Below are 13,728 nucleotides of genomic sequence, written 5' to 3'. Positions count from 1 at the left end.
GGCAAATGTCATGGACTTAGTTCAATTGGAAGTTTGAGGAATAAATTGAAATTGAAGATGGAAACTTATGATTTTGTTATGTTAATTGATGAATGCTTGAGGACAAACATTGAAAAAACAAGGGGGAATTTGATAAGTGCTTAATTTAGTTAATATTTTTCTTTTAAATTACTCATTAATCATTGGTTTTTGTGGCTTTTTTGTTCGTTTTGATTCATTTTCTGTTCAAGACTTCAGATTCTGAAAATTGCACTGAAATGATAGAATTCTGTAGTTTTTTTATTTTCAGAATCAAAGCTGAATTAGTGGGCATGAATTTGGGCATGAAACATCTGACGAGGCGATGATGTCAGAACCTTCTAGAAGATCCATTCAGTGTTTCTAGAAGCACGAATGAATTGGACACACATTTCTGCAATTCGGATTTGGATTAAACTAAAGTTTTAGGATAATATTTTAAACATTATATTTGATCTTTGTTTTATGTATTTTAGTTTAAATAGATGTTAGTATTTCAATTAGGATTTAGTATATTATTTTAAATAGTATGACTTTGGTCATGCTTAGCTAATTTTCTTTTAATCTGAAGGCTCAATTCCAAACGTGAGAACTGTAAAGTACTTAAATCACTTCGGATTTTTCTCTTTGTTTTCTGAGCTTATTTTTCAAATCAAAATGATTTTCAAAACCAAAATTCGATGTTGTCTGGATATTGTTATGGTTAACGTTAGAAGAAGGATTGACTTATTGAAGCACATTTGACCTCCTAAGAACACACTTAGCAAAATTGTTTGCTAAGAGGAAACTGAGATTGGAATCAGTTATTGTTGAAACAACATAATCTGATAAGCGAAGCATTTTCCTTGTAGACAAGTAGCCGTCGTGAATCTTGAAGTAAATATCTATTTATTTGAGGCAAAACTGAAGTTTGAGGCTGCTTTTACCATAAGTTTTCTTTATCCCTATTCTTTTATTTATTTTTAATCTTTATCTTTTTATTTCTTTAAATAATTTTAAAAACCCCTTTTATATTTATTACTATCTTTAAAATTATTATTTATTATTTTATTACTTTTCCCTTTTAAATTATAATTATTTATTTTATTTTATCTTTTTAACTTTATCTGAAATTCTATCTTCTTCTAAATCAAGAAAGAGTTTTACTAAATCAGAAACATCACAATTTCTGTGGATCGACCCTCCTCTATACTACTTTTATTTCTATTTATTAAGAAGTTAGAATTATTTTGATAGTAAAATAACAGTTATCATAGTTATTACAAAGGAAAACTATTCAAAGATATGTAACTACTATAGGGCTCAAGGTCATATGGAAAGAAAATTTCCTAATACATTGAGATACAATGCTCAAGGATCATGTAACATCCTCAACCAGGTCTATACAACAATTGGATAAAGAATGTCACTAGAACTAAAATTGAACTTAAAAAGTCTGCAATCGTACATGGCATCATAATTTAATCACGAATTCAAAACAAACATCATGATTACCATTCATTAACTATAACACAATTTGATTCATTACCTAAGGGCCTTAATAGTAGTTTTTGAAAGTCTAGTGACCTATTCATAATTAATATAAGATTAAAAAAATTACTATCTCAAACTTAACTAAGTTAACTTACAATATATTTAACACAATTATAGGATCAATATATTGTTCTTATCAATCATTAACACCTTATAACTTGAATTCATGCTTATGGCTATAATTTACAAACTCTTGGAAAATTAGGAACTTATCTATAAATATTAAAACTATTATAATTGTTCAGTTAAACAAAAATTGTCACAAAATCAATTCATAATCCATATTATGATTATTATTCTATCAAATTCAATCATTTCATAGCGCTATCTTCTTTAAGTGTCAAATTGAAACAATTCGAAAGTCTAGGGATCTAAGTTTAAATATCCATAGATTTTTAAAATTAATAAGTTAAACTTATAAAGCATCACTTAAGATAATAATTATTCCAATGTAAACTTAAAACATGCATTTTACTAATTGCTTAGCACATGATATCCTATATTAATTTATTAGGGACTTAATCGTTAATTAACTAAATTTGAAATCTATAAACAAATTCATAGGTCAATCAAATTTCAAAAAATGATATTCTTAAAATATTTATTCCTGTTAATCCTTTATTAAACCTAAATTTTGATAAGGGAATAATTTATAATATTTCAAAACTGCTAGGACTAAATTGGTAATTATTCAAAAGTAGAGAATTTATCTTAAAATCATATTAAACTTCTTATTTTTTTACTACATAGCTAATTTTTATATTAAAATACCATTTATACATAGCTAATTAATAAAGTACCATCATTTCAGGGGTTCAAAGACTAATTTTTCATCTTTAAAATAGAGAGTTTCAAAAATAGGGGTAAAAGTTTCAAAAATCACCCTTAAAGTTTTGAAACTAGTGTTGAAAACATTTTTGTGTTTCGATATAACAAATTAAGATTAAATGAATTTTAAGATTTTACAAATGATTTTCTAAGTATATTCGATTTAATTAATCGACTATCAAATTATTACTCAAAGTCATTCAAATTCAAATTCAAACCTTACTAAATGTGTAAAATTGTGTTTTATACTGAAACTATTTTTGAAACAATTTTCACAAAGTATTTTGAAACAAAATCAAGCCTAAAATTATTTTTTCAAACTGATGCATTGATGCACCAATTATTTTTTTAAACATCGAATGCATTTAATGCATCGATGCACACACCATGCATCGATGCACTCAGTGCATTTGATGCATCGATGCACAAGACCATGCATCGATGCACTCTGACTATTTTGAAACATTGAATGCACTTAGTGCACCGATGCACTCTTAGTGCACTGATGCACTAAGGGTCCAACGATCAAAATATTTGAATTTTACACTGATGCACCGATGCACCATGAGTATGCATCGATGCACTGACGCTCCCAAATGAATTTATTAATTGTTTTAACACTTAAACGGCTCTATTGACTCCACTAAGCAACCCCAACATTCAGAATCATTTGAAGGTGTATTTAAACAAGTTCTGAAGCCATTGATCAATAACAAGAAAAAAGAAATCATAGAGAAACAAGAGAGAAAGCATCAAACATCAAGTTTGTGCAAATCAAGCCAAATTTTGTTTCAATATTCATTTTGCTTTTAAGAACACAATTTGTGCTCAATTGTAATTATCTTTGAGTGTTCTCATCTTGTTCTATAATTGTGCAAACATATTGCCTTGTGAGGTTTTCCTTGTAAGTTTGCAAATTTGTGTATTTCTCTTTAAAAAAGAGTGTGCTCAAGAATTGGGGTATAATTCTTGAGGGAGTTGTAAGGTTACTCTTTGTCCTCAAAAGAAAGAACAAATTAGTGAATTTGTTGGAAAATCCTTAGTGTGTATAGCTACGGTAGTGGACGTAGACTTTGGTTGAGAAAGTCGAACCACTCTAAATCGATGTGTAAATCTTTTCAATTTTCTGCAAAAGCTTCCACCAGATTTTTTAATTGCCAATTCACCCCCTCTTGGCCAATTTCGTCGATCGATTAACTCAACAACTAGCATAAAAGTTTCTATACTCTAAAAATTTATAAAATGCAAAGTTTGGAAATTTTTGTCCTAAAAACTTAATATTTCATATTTTTATACCCAAATAACCTCATTTAATTACTTAATCAACTATAACCGTACCTATCAATCAAACACATATACAAACACTTATAAATTCAATCAACGAGCACTTCATAACCAACATACAATCAAGAAGTACGGTTTCATAACAATTCATCTTATTCGTAAGATATACTTAAAATTCTTATTAAAAATTTCTTAAATTCAAGAATCAATCGTAATGGAAACACTTCAACAAAGCTTATATGACCTTGTACTTTAAGCAACCTTTGAAAACCATCTAATTCATGTATACCACATGCATTCAATATTTCCATGCAACATAACCTACTAAAATGTCATGAAATCAATGCATTTACCTTATGGCTTCAAAGTTGTATAATTGCTTGTGTGATCATACCTTTAATCATCATAACACATGAGGGAATCCAATATCACCAAAACACAATTTCACAAGAAATACCACATACAAAGCTTTCAAACTTAAAACTAAATAGCATACGACCTTAGCTAAATTAATTACACAACCAAAAGATATATGTCACCATCTAGGAGTGTAGTAAAAAAATAAAATTACACTGATTGCTTCATAAGTGACTTGCAATGTTCTAAGTACAATCTAAATATTTTTCAAACTTATTTTCTTGAATTCATGAAACAAAGAGAATGTAAGCTTCTATAGGTTATATAGTTATCAAGATGGATTTCTCTTATGCAGAAGGCAAGGGAAGTACGAGTCTTCTGGGACACATGTAAAATTGGGCATCCAATGTACACGACATTGTTGGACCATTTAGGTTGTAATTATATTTAAGATTTTTTATGAGGATCCATAATCTTCACAGATTGAATAGTGGATTAGACAAATAGAGCTTAGGTTAGATGCTGGGGAAATTGATCTTTAAAGATGAATTTGTTTTATTTTAAAGTGACACCTAGGCTACAACATATTTTTCTTGATAAGCTTAGAAAGTCTGGAAATTGAAGCTCAATAAATTGTTAAATATTTAATATTGAATAATGATAATAAATTAGGGGCACTCCACTAAAATAAATAAGCTATTTAGCTATGAAGTTATGTCCACGCTTCATGAAGTGAGTATGTAACACCCATATCCCGTATACCTTACCGTACACGAGATACATATGTCACATCACTTTTAAAGCATTTTCCCATTTGAAAACCAGTACAATTTTGTTTTTTTATAAAAAATTTAAATTTAGTAATAATAAAACATTTCATCATTTTACATCAGGGTAAATCAAATACTTTTCAGAGAGTTTTTACAAAGTCTATTTCATGCCAACTAATTACATCAAAATAGACATGGATATCATACAGTTACTGACGAGACGACCCTTTCTTTGATGTCCAATGATCTCCTTACTCCATATATGTTAAAACCTACGCATGAAATTAACACACGCTAAGAAAATTCTACGTACAAGTATATTATGACAATTCTAATATCCATTACTTCTTTCAATTCATTATACATTCGATAGTTTACTTCTCTAATACTAATATTGTAATTTCTCGACCATTACTCTAGTGTACGTGGATTATACACCCACTATCAATACGTAAATTTATACACCTAGTATGAATTTCCTAGTTTTACACATAAAGTACCCATACAGAAATTCATCCACTTTGTATGAATTCCTTAAGTTTACACATAAGGTGCCCATACGGAAATTCGTTCACTTAGTATGAATTTCTTAAGTTTACACATAAAGTGCCCATACGGAAATTCATCCACTTAGTATGAATTTCTTAAGTTTACACATAAAGTGCCCATACGAAAATTCATAAGCAAATTATGAATTTCTTAACTTTATACACAATTAGTGCGATTTGGTCATCACCATACCTTTATGACTACCTTAACATATATGTACATAATAAAATGCACTCACCTAGCTTGCCTTGATATTATATCCAAAACACAAAGCTAATTACTCTGGTACTTGGCCTTTTCCCTTTATTTTGCTTGACTAGGAAACTTGATTTCAATCTACTCAAACATCCATTAAATACACGTACAATATTAATTGTTAGTATATTTCCTAACAATTATACTTAAACATTACTCAAGTGTACATATTATTATATTTTCTATAACAATCTTAGCTTATCTTCACATTTCTGGCTCAATAGTATCGATACCCGTACCATGGTATCGATACTACTATACTATGGAACCGATAACCTATTATGGTATCGATAACATTTTTGCATTCCGTTATCAATGGTATCTATACCACCCATACTACTAAGCAAATTTTACTGATTTTAAACCTATAGTATCGGTACTATTCTATCAGTACCAATACCCTTACCCCGATTTTACATTTTTCAGCCTGAATCTTACCCAAATTTGGTCAAATTTCCTTAGGTTTACCGCCCACAATACTATCAAACTCCTCTATACTTATCCCAACTAATTTTCCTTCATTTAGCTACTTATAAAATCCACAATCTCAAAGGAACCTTTCAGTCTAAGAATCACAATTCATTTTCTAACATGTTTTTTATAACCCCTAAGACCGATGTGTGTAACCCGATACGATCTAGAGTGTCACATTAGGGCCACCGAAGCGACCCATTGTAAAAGTCTCAGAAATTTTAAAACTTTTATTAAAACATGTAACTCATAAAATGATTTATAAATATATAGAGATAAAATAGATTTTTAGACTTATATATAAAACAAAATATAATTGCATGCCCCCTAATTACATGTACCATACTCTGCAAATAATACCGATGGAATGCTGGAAGAACTCACTTACTGATGTAGATAAATGCACTGGTACGATTCTTTTAACCTGAAAATGTGAGTAACAGAGTGAGCTTTGGAAAGCTCAGTGATACAGAACTACCAGATAATGCTGAAGAACGTGTAGATACAGATAAACATATATTTCCTTTTCGATTCAGACATCCACATATCTTTATGTTGAGCGGAGATCCTACTGATATTTAAGGTAGTAACAGACAGTGAGCTTTCAGTTCAGAGAAATATTTCAGATGACTGAGTTTAGGAGATCATAAGAGGTTATCTAGTGTGTTCTTGTAAAAGCAGTGAAAAGATACATATCTTTTCAAAACAGTAGCAGTTTAAAACATATTTACCCCATGCACGAAGCAGAGGAGCATGCAAAAATGGTAAGGTCTTACCCTTGCACATAGCAAAAAAGCCTGGGAAACTGTAAGGCCCCCTGCACACAACAAAGGAACCTGGGGAAACTGTAAGGCTTACCCTTGCACACAGCAAAGAAACATGCGGTAACGGTAAGAACTTACCCTCGCACATAGCAGAGGAGTCTGAAATACTTCCTCCAATCATACCCCCAATGACAATAATAAACATGTATGTATTGGAGTGAAAAAATTAATTAATCCATTAAAATATGAAAATGTTCCTTATTTAGAAATCAGTTACAAAAATACAGTAACCAAAAACCATATCAGAAATATATGGTAAATTAGATATCAAAATAAACTGTATTCAAAGCATCGAGTATTGTGTCATAAAAATATTAAGTATGTGATTTATCAGAAACATATTTTCTAGTGAAAACAGGAAACCCGATAACATATTTTACGTAACCATAGATCATAAAACCAGTAGATTCCATGATGTCGTAAATCAAGAATAATTCATATTTTTTGGTGGAAACCGTAATCGAAAAACATATAACATGAAACTGATGTAATTTGATCGGATTTTAGGAATGAGGTCCTATTGAAGGGAATCGATTGCTAACCAATCTAATCTGACATTTAAGGTTGATACTTTAGAATCACACTATGATTCATGTGTATCGGGAAAGTGTTTAGGAACCTTTATAGAAAATAATTATAGATTTATATTTACTGAGAGTGATTTCGTTACCCAACAGTTGGGGTATTCAGGAATATGTATTGAATTAACAAGATTTTAGTCCAATTGAACCAAATGGGGTATTGAAAATCCTTTGTATCTGAGTTACTTGTGTTTTCATATATGACCGTAGTGATGTGAGCTAATAAGGGAGAAATGAAGATTTAGGGCACTTATAATTTGTGTCGATCTATCGGATTATCGAACAACTCGAGCTGAACAACTCCCAAAACTGATGCCTGTTGACTGTCAATTCCTTGCCCTTCTAAGGTATTCACTTTTTAATACCAACAATTCTTGTACATAAATCATCTTATAGGTCATCGCTGAATGGATCTTAAGGAGAAGAACAAATATTCTAATGGTCTTTATTTCATTTCCATGCTTCAACGATATCAGGAAATGTTGACGTAATTGATTTATGGTTCATAACCCATAGTAATTGTACACTATGTAAACTCATCAAAGTTTTCAGACTTATCCAAATCACTTACTTAATCCTCAATCATTGAGGTTACTTAGTTCATTTAGCAGTCACTTTTATCTCGATTACTTCAGAGTTTTCTATAGTAATTCAGACGTTTCTAAATTTTGTATACATATTATACTTCTGTTCAATTCAATTTGGTCATATAATAAAGTTATTTTGGTATTTGTGGTTGATTTGTCTCATGAATATCCACTTATTAATATCGAATGCGCTATAGCGTTGAGCTAAGCTGAGACTTCTTGAATTATCATCGATTGAAACTTGAGGAGATGAACGAGCATTCAAGTGGTATATATGCCATTCAGGTACTGACATAGCATTATGGTTGGTTGACCTACTTAAGATGTGTTCCATAACTTTTAAGGTTTGAACATCCATGTTTATTTGGATTCCTTAATTAATCCAAGACATTTACTTATTCTATGCTATAAGGGTATTTTGGTCATTTTGGTGCTCAACGTTATTTCAGTCATTTCAGAGCTTGAGGATATCCAATTATTCCTGGTCTGGTGATATACTTGGGTCATTTCCATTCCAAGGGTATTTTGGTCATTTTACAAATCCAGGGTAATTCAATTATTTCCTTTCATTCATCTTATTATTTAATTCAAATTTATCATCTATTTTAGTATTTTTGAACAATTCTGATAAATGAGCATCCTTGATAAATTTCTTCCCGTATTTACTCACAACTCGGATATTTACAGATTATCAGTTTTTCTGAACAAAAGTAGGATCTTAATAATTAAATCTGTAATTTATCGGGTTATGTATGAATTCTAAGGGTACTTTCTCATTCAGAGCCAACTCTGACTAATTTTACCTCTTAAAGGCATTTTCGTAATTTCTTAACCATGTGATGTTGGTATTAAAACTCTTAACAAGAGTAATTATAATTTAGAGATCTTAAGGTTAATTACCTTCCTGGATAATATATGAACTAGAAATGATTCCTTATCAAATTTCTAGTATCTTGTACAAGCTATCGTAAGGTTATAAATCAGTTATCCATATTTTCTAAGTAAAACTAGCATTTTCTATGCACATCAGTAGTTTCATCGTATCAATATGTCTTTTCAAAGTTCTTATCAAACTTCCAGGGTCAATTCTTATCTTTTTACAACATAAGGGTATTTTTGTAATTTCACCTAACCGATGTATTCTCATAACTTCTCATCCAAGTACCTTAGGCATTTAACCTTTAATGATATAAATTATAATTTACATATTCAAGCTGATTTCTTTATCACTTAATCACAATACTTGTAATTTAATTCCAACTATCCTCAAATTTCTTATATTAGTCATCTGAACCATATTTGGTTTCCAAATTTTTACCGTATTCGGATCGAGTGTAGAATTTAATTAACTACACAAATGAGACCAAACATTATTTTATTCATGCATTTACCAATATCAACATGTTCTATAAAGCATAAAGAGGTAGTAATGTATTACCTCAATTTTTATGCCATACTGATCAACCATTTAAACTCTATTCGAATGCCCTCGATCTTGAAATCAACTTCCAATAATTCCTCGGTTACATATCAACTGAAATTTCATAAAAAACTAAGCTTAATTGTGAAAAATGGACCGAATCAGTTGATAAATAAGTGAAAAACAGCTTACCGGGTTCGAATTTGGAAAAACAGACTTTGGAATCGGACTCGGGACGTCGAAAAACATAAAATATGACTTTTCAAAAAAATTGACTTTTGGGTCAAAGTCAACGCTGGTCAATGGTCAGTGCAGGTTAACGGTCAACTACTCAGTCGGCTTGGCTCGGCTCAGTGACTCACCAAGCTGCCAGAGAAAGCCCACTCGCAGAGGGTGGCGTGTGGCTCGATTCAGAATTTTGAACAGCGGAGAGCTCGATTCCGAAACGTCAGAAACTTTAATATCCTCACCCCCTCATGCTCTGGAAACGACGGAGATAAGAAGGACATCAGCGGACTCAAAACGATATAAGGAACATGATGGTGCGGGAGGTGTTGAAAACGGAGCAATGATTGACGATGAATCGATGATTTTCACAACGGTGGAGTTTAAAAACTTTGAAACTTTGAGTCGAATTTCATGGCGTTAGACGATGATTCAGGACAAGAGGATTAAGGGGTTTCACCGGTCGACAACGAACACGATGCTGGTTTCAGATCAATAAACGGTGGCCGAATGGTGGAGAAATCGGAGCTCAAAGAATTTGACTAGGGGGAGAGGAAATGGAAAACATTATGGAAAACATACGGGGAAGGGGATTTTATTTTTCAAAATATAAGAAAAAATAGTAAATTAAGGATTGGGTCCCTAAATTTCTTGTACTTCATAAAATGGTCTGCTAACTTTACGATTTTACACTTTAATCATCAATTTATTCCAAAATACCATTTTAATTCAATACTTTATAATTTCTAAAATTTAGCCCCTAAATTGGGGTGTGACATTTTTAAACCAATCTAATGCTTCTACTCTTTCACTTACTTCTTTGACAAGTCAAATATACTACTAAACTTGACTAAAAACTCATATCTTAACTTATCATTCGAAAAACATTTTCTTAAATCTCTAATATCCCATCCATGTCTTTGTTTTAATCCTATTTAAACCTCCCTTTAGCTTACATATCACTTAAGCTTACAAGAACCAACCAAAATCGAAAGGAAACATTAGCTAATTGAAGCTTACCTTAAGCTCTGGAGGTGGACACTCAACTAATTGGTCTTACTTAAATAATTTCTTATACTTTACCACTTATTCAATTTTGTCTTCCAAATTTTAAATCCTTTCAAAATACTCATTGACCTACTATTTGGGGTATTACAATTCTCCCCTTAAGGAAATTTGTCCTCGAATTTTAAAAAGTACCTGAAACGAAGAGGTTTGGAAATTGCTTCTTCGTAACCTCCACTGTTTCCCAAGTAGTTTATTTTATTTTATGATTTTTCCAGAGAACTTTAACTAACTGAATACTCTTGTTACTTAATTCTATGGTTTCCTTAGCCAAGATCCGCACTTGTTCCTCCTCATAAGGTAAATCTGGTCGGATCTCTATTTTTTCAGGCGTGATAACATGGGATATATTCGATCTATACCTTCTAAGCATTGATACATGGAAACAATTGTGGATATTGTTCATATTTGGAGGCAAAGCTAATTGATAAGCTACGTGTCCAACCCTTTTTAATATCTCATACGGTCTAATGAATCTTGGACTCAGTTTTCCTTTTCGCCCAAAACGCAATACCTTCTTCCAAGGTGATACTTTCAAAAATACTTTGTCTCCATCTTGAAATTCAATTTCTTTTATTTTCAAATCAGCATATGACTTTTGGCAATCTAAGCCTATCTTTAGATTGCTCTGGATAATTTTCACTTTTTCCTCCATATCTTTCATCAAATTCAGGCTAACCAGGTCTCGATCTTTAAGTTCAAACCAATTTAATGGTGTTCTACATTTCCTCCCATGCAAATCTTTAAACGGGGCCATCTTAATACTTGATTGATAACTATTGTTATGCGTAAATTCTGCTAAAGGCAAATGCTTTACCCATGATCCTTTAAATTCAATCACACATGCCCATAACATATCTTCTAAAATCTGAATAGCTCGTTCTGACTACTCATCTGTTTGTGGAAGAAAAGTTGTACTGAAGTTTAATCGAGTACCCAATAACTCATGTAAAGACTTTTAGAACCTTGAAGTAAACCTTGGGTCTTGATCAAACACTATCGTTATAGGCACTCCATGCAATCTAACTATATCTTTTATATATAACTCTGCGTACTTATCAATCGAGTAATCTACTCGAACTGGAACAAAATAAGCTGACTTTGTCAATTGGTCCATAATTACCCATATCGAGTCCTTTTTGCCTGGTGACAAAGATAGCCCCGCAACAAAATCCATTGTAACACACTTCCACTGCCACTTAGGAATGGATATTGGCTGCAGAAATCCGTAAGGCACTTGATGTTCAGCTTTCTCTTGCTGACATGTCAAACATTTTGCAACAAAATCTGTTACAGCTCTTTTCATGCCAGACCACCAATAACGACTCCCTGATACATCTTATTCCTGCCTGGGTGCATCGTCAAAGGGATATAATGTGCTTCTCAAAGAATATATTTCCTCGATTGATCATAATTGGGAATGCAGAGTCTTCCACGGTAATATAAACATCCACTATCCCTTATTTCAAAATCTTTGACCTCTTTTTTTCCAACTTGTGCCAATCTAATCAAGTATTTCTCATCTCGACCTTGCAACTCTTTTATCTGATCCACAAGAATCAGTTTTAACTTTAATTTAAAAATCAGAGCACCATCTTTCTTTAAATATATACGTGCACCTAAAGCCCTTAAAGCTGTAAAAGTATTTCAACTGAGCACATCGGCTACCATATTAGCCTTTCCCAGATGATAGTTAATAACCAAATCATAATCTTTTAAGAGCTTAATCCATCTTCTCTATCTCAATTTTAGCTTCTTCCGAGTCAGCAAATACTTTAGACTTTTATGATCCGTGTAAACATGTCAATGCTCACCGTATAGATAATGGCACCAAATTTTCAAAGAAAACACTACTACGACCAATTCTAAGTCATATGTCGGGTAATTTCTCTCATGGTTATTCAAATATCTTGAGGCATAAGTCACAACTTTCCCTTCTTTCATCAACACACATCCCAACCCATTATGGGATGCCTCACTGCAAACGACATAATCTTTACCTGACTCAGGTTGCACGAGCACTGGAGCCTCGATTACTATTCTCTTTAGCATTTCAAAACTTTCTTGGCATTTTTCTGTCCAAACAAAAAGAACCCCTTTTTATAACAACTTAGTTAGTGGCAAAGCTAACATTGAGAAGTTTTCACAAACCTCCTATAATACCCATCAAGCCCCAAGAATCTTCAAACTTTTAAAACATTCTTTGGGGATTGCCAATCCACTATGGCTTGAATCTTTTTCGGATCCACTCTTATGCCTTCTGCAGAGACTTTATGACCAAGAAAAGCAATCTCAGCTAACCAAAATTCGCATTTGGATAGTTTCACATACAAATTCTTTTCACGAAGTATCTGAAGAACTACTCGAAGATGAGCATCATGTTCCTCTCTTGACTTAGAGTACTCTAATATATCATCTATAAATACCACCACGAATTGATCCAACTAAGGCTGAATTATGTTCGTCAGGTCCATGAATGCTAGAGGAGCATTAGTCAGTCCAAACGGCATTACTACAAATTCATAATATCCGTACCGAGTCTGAAAAGTCATCTTAGAAATATCATCCTTTTCAATCTTTAACTGATGGTACCTTGACCTCAGATCAATCTTAGAGAACACTGTTGTGCCTTTCAATTGATCAAACATGTCATCAATCCTCAGAAGAGGATACTTGTTCTTTATTGTTACTTTATTTAACTGACGATAGTCAATATATACCCGTATAGACTCGTCCTTCTTTTTCACAAATAGCACATATGTGCCCTAAGGAGAAACATTGGGTCTGATAAATCCTTTATCAAGCAACTTTTGCAAATGTGCTTTTAGTTCACTTAATTCCATTGGAACCATTCAACATGGAGCCATAGAAAGAGTTCGATGCCCTGGTAAACCTCAATCCTAAATTCTACTTCACAATCTGGAGGTAAACTCGGTAAATCTTTTGGAAAAACCTCTATAA

This window comes from Hibiscus syriacus, unplaced genomic scaffold, assembly GCF_006381635.1.
Source record: "Hibiscus syriacus cultivar Baekdansim isolate YM2019G1 unplaced genomic scaffold, ASM638163v2 tig00110442_pilon, whole genome shotgun sequence".
Classification (NCBI taxonomy): Eukaryota; Viridiplantae; Streptophyta; class Magnoliopsida; order Malvales; family Malvaceae; genus Hibiscus; species Hibiscus syriacus.
The sequence above is the reverse complement of the archived record's forward strand: the minus strand, read 5'-3'. Positions refer to the sequence as shown.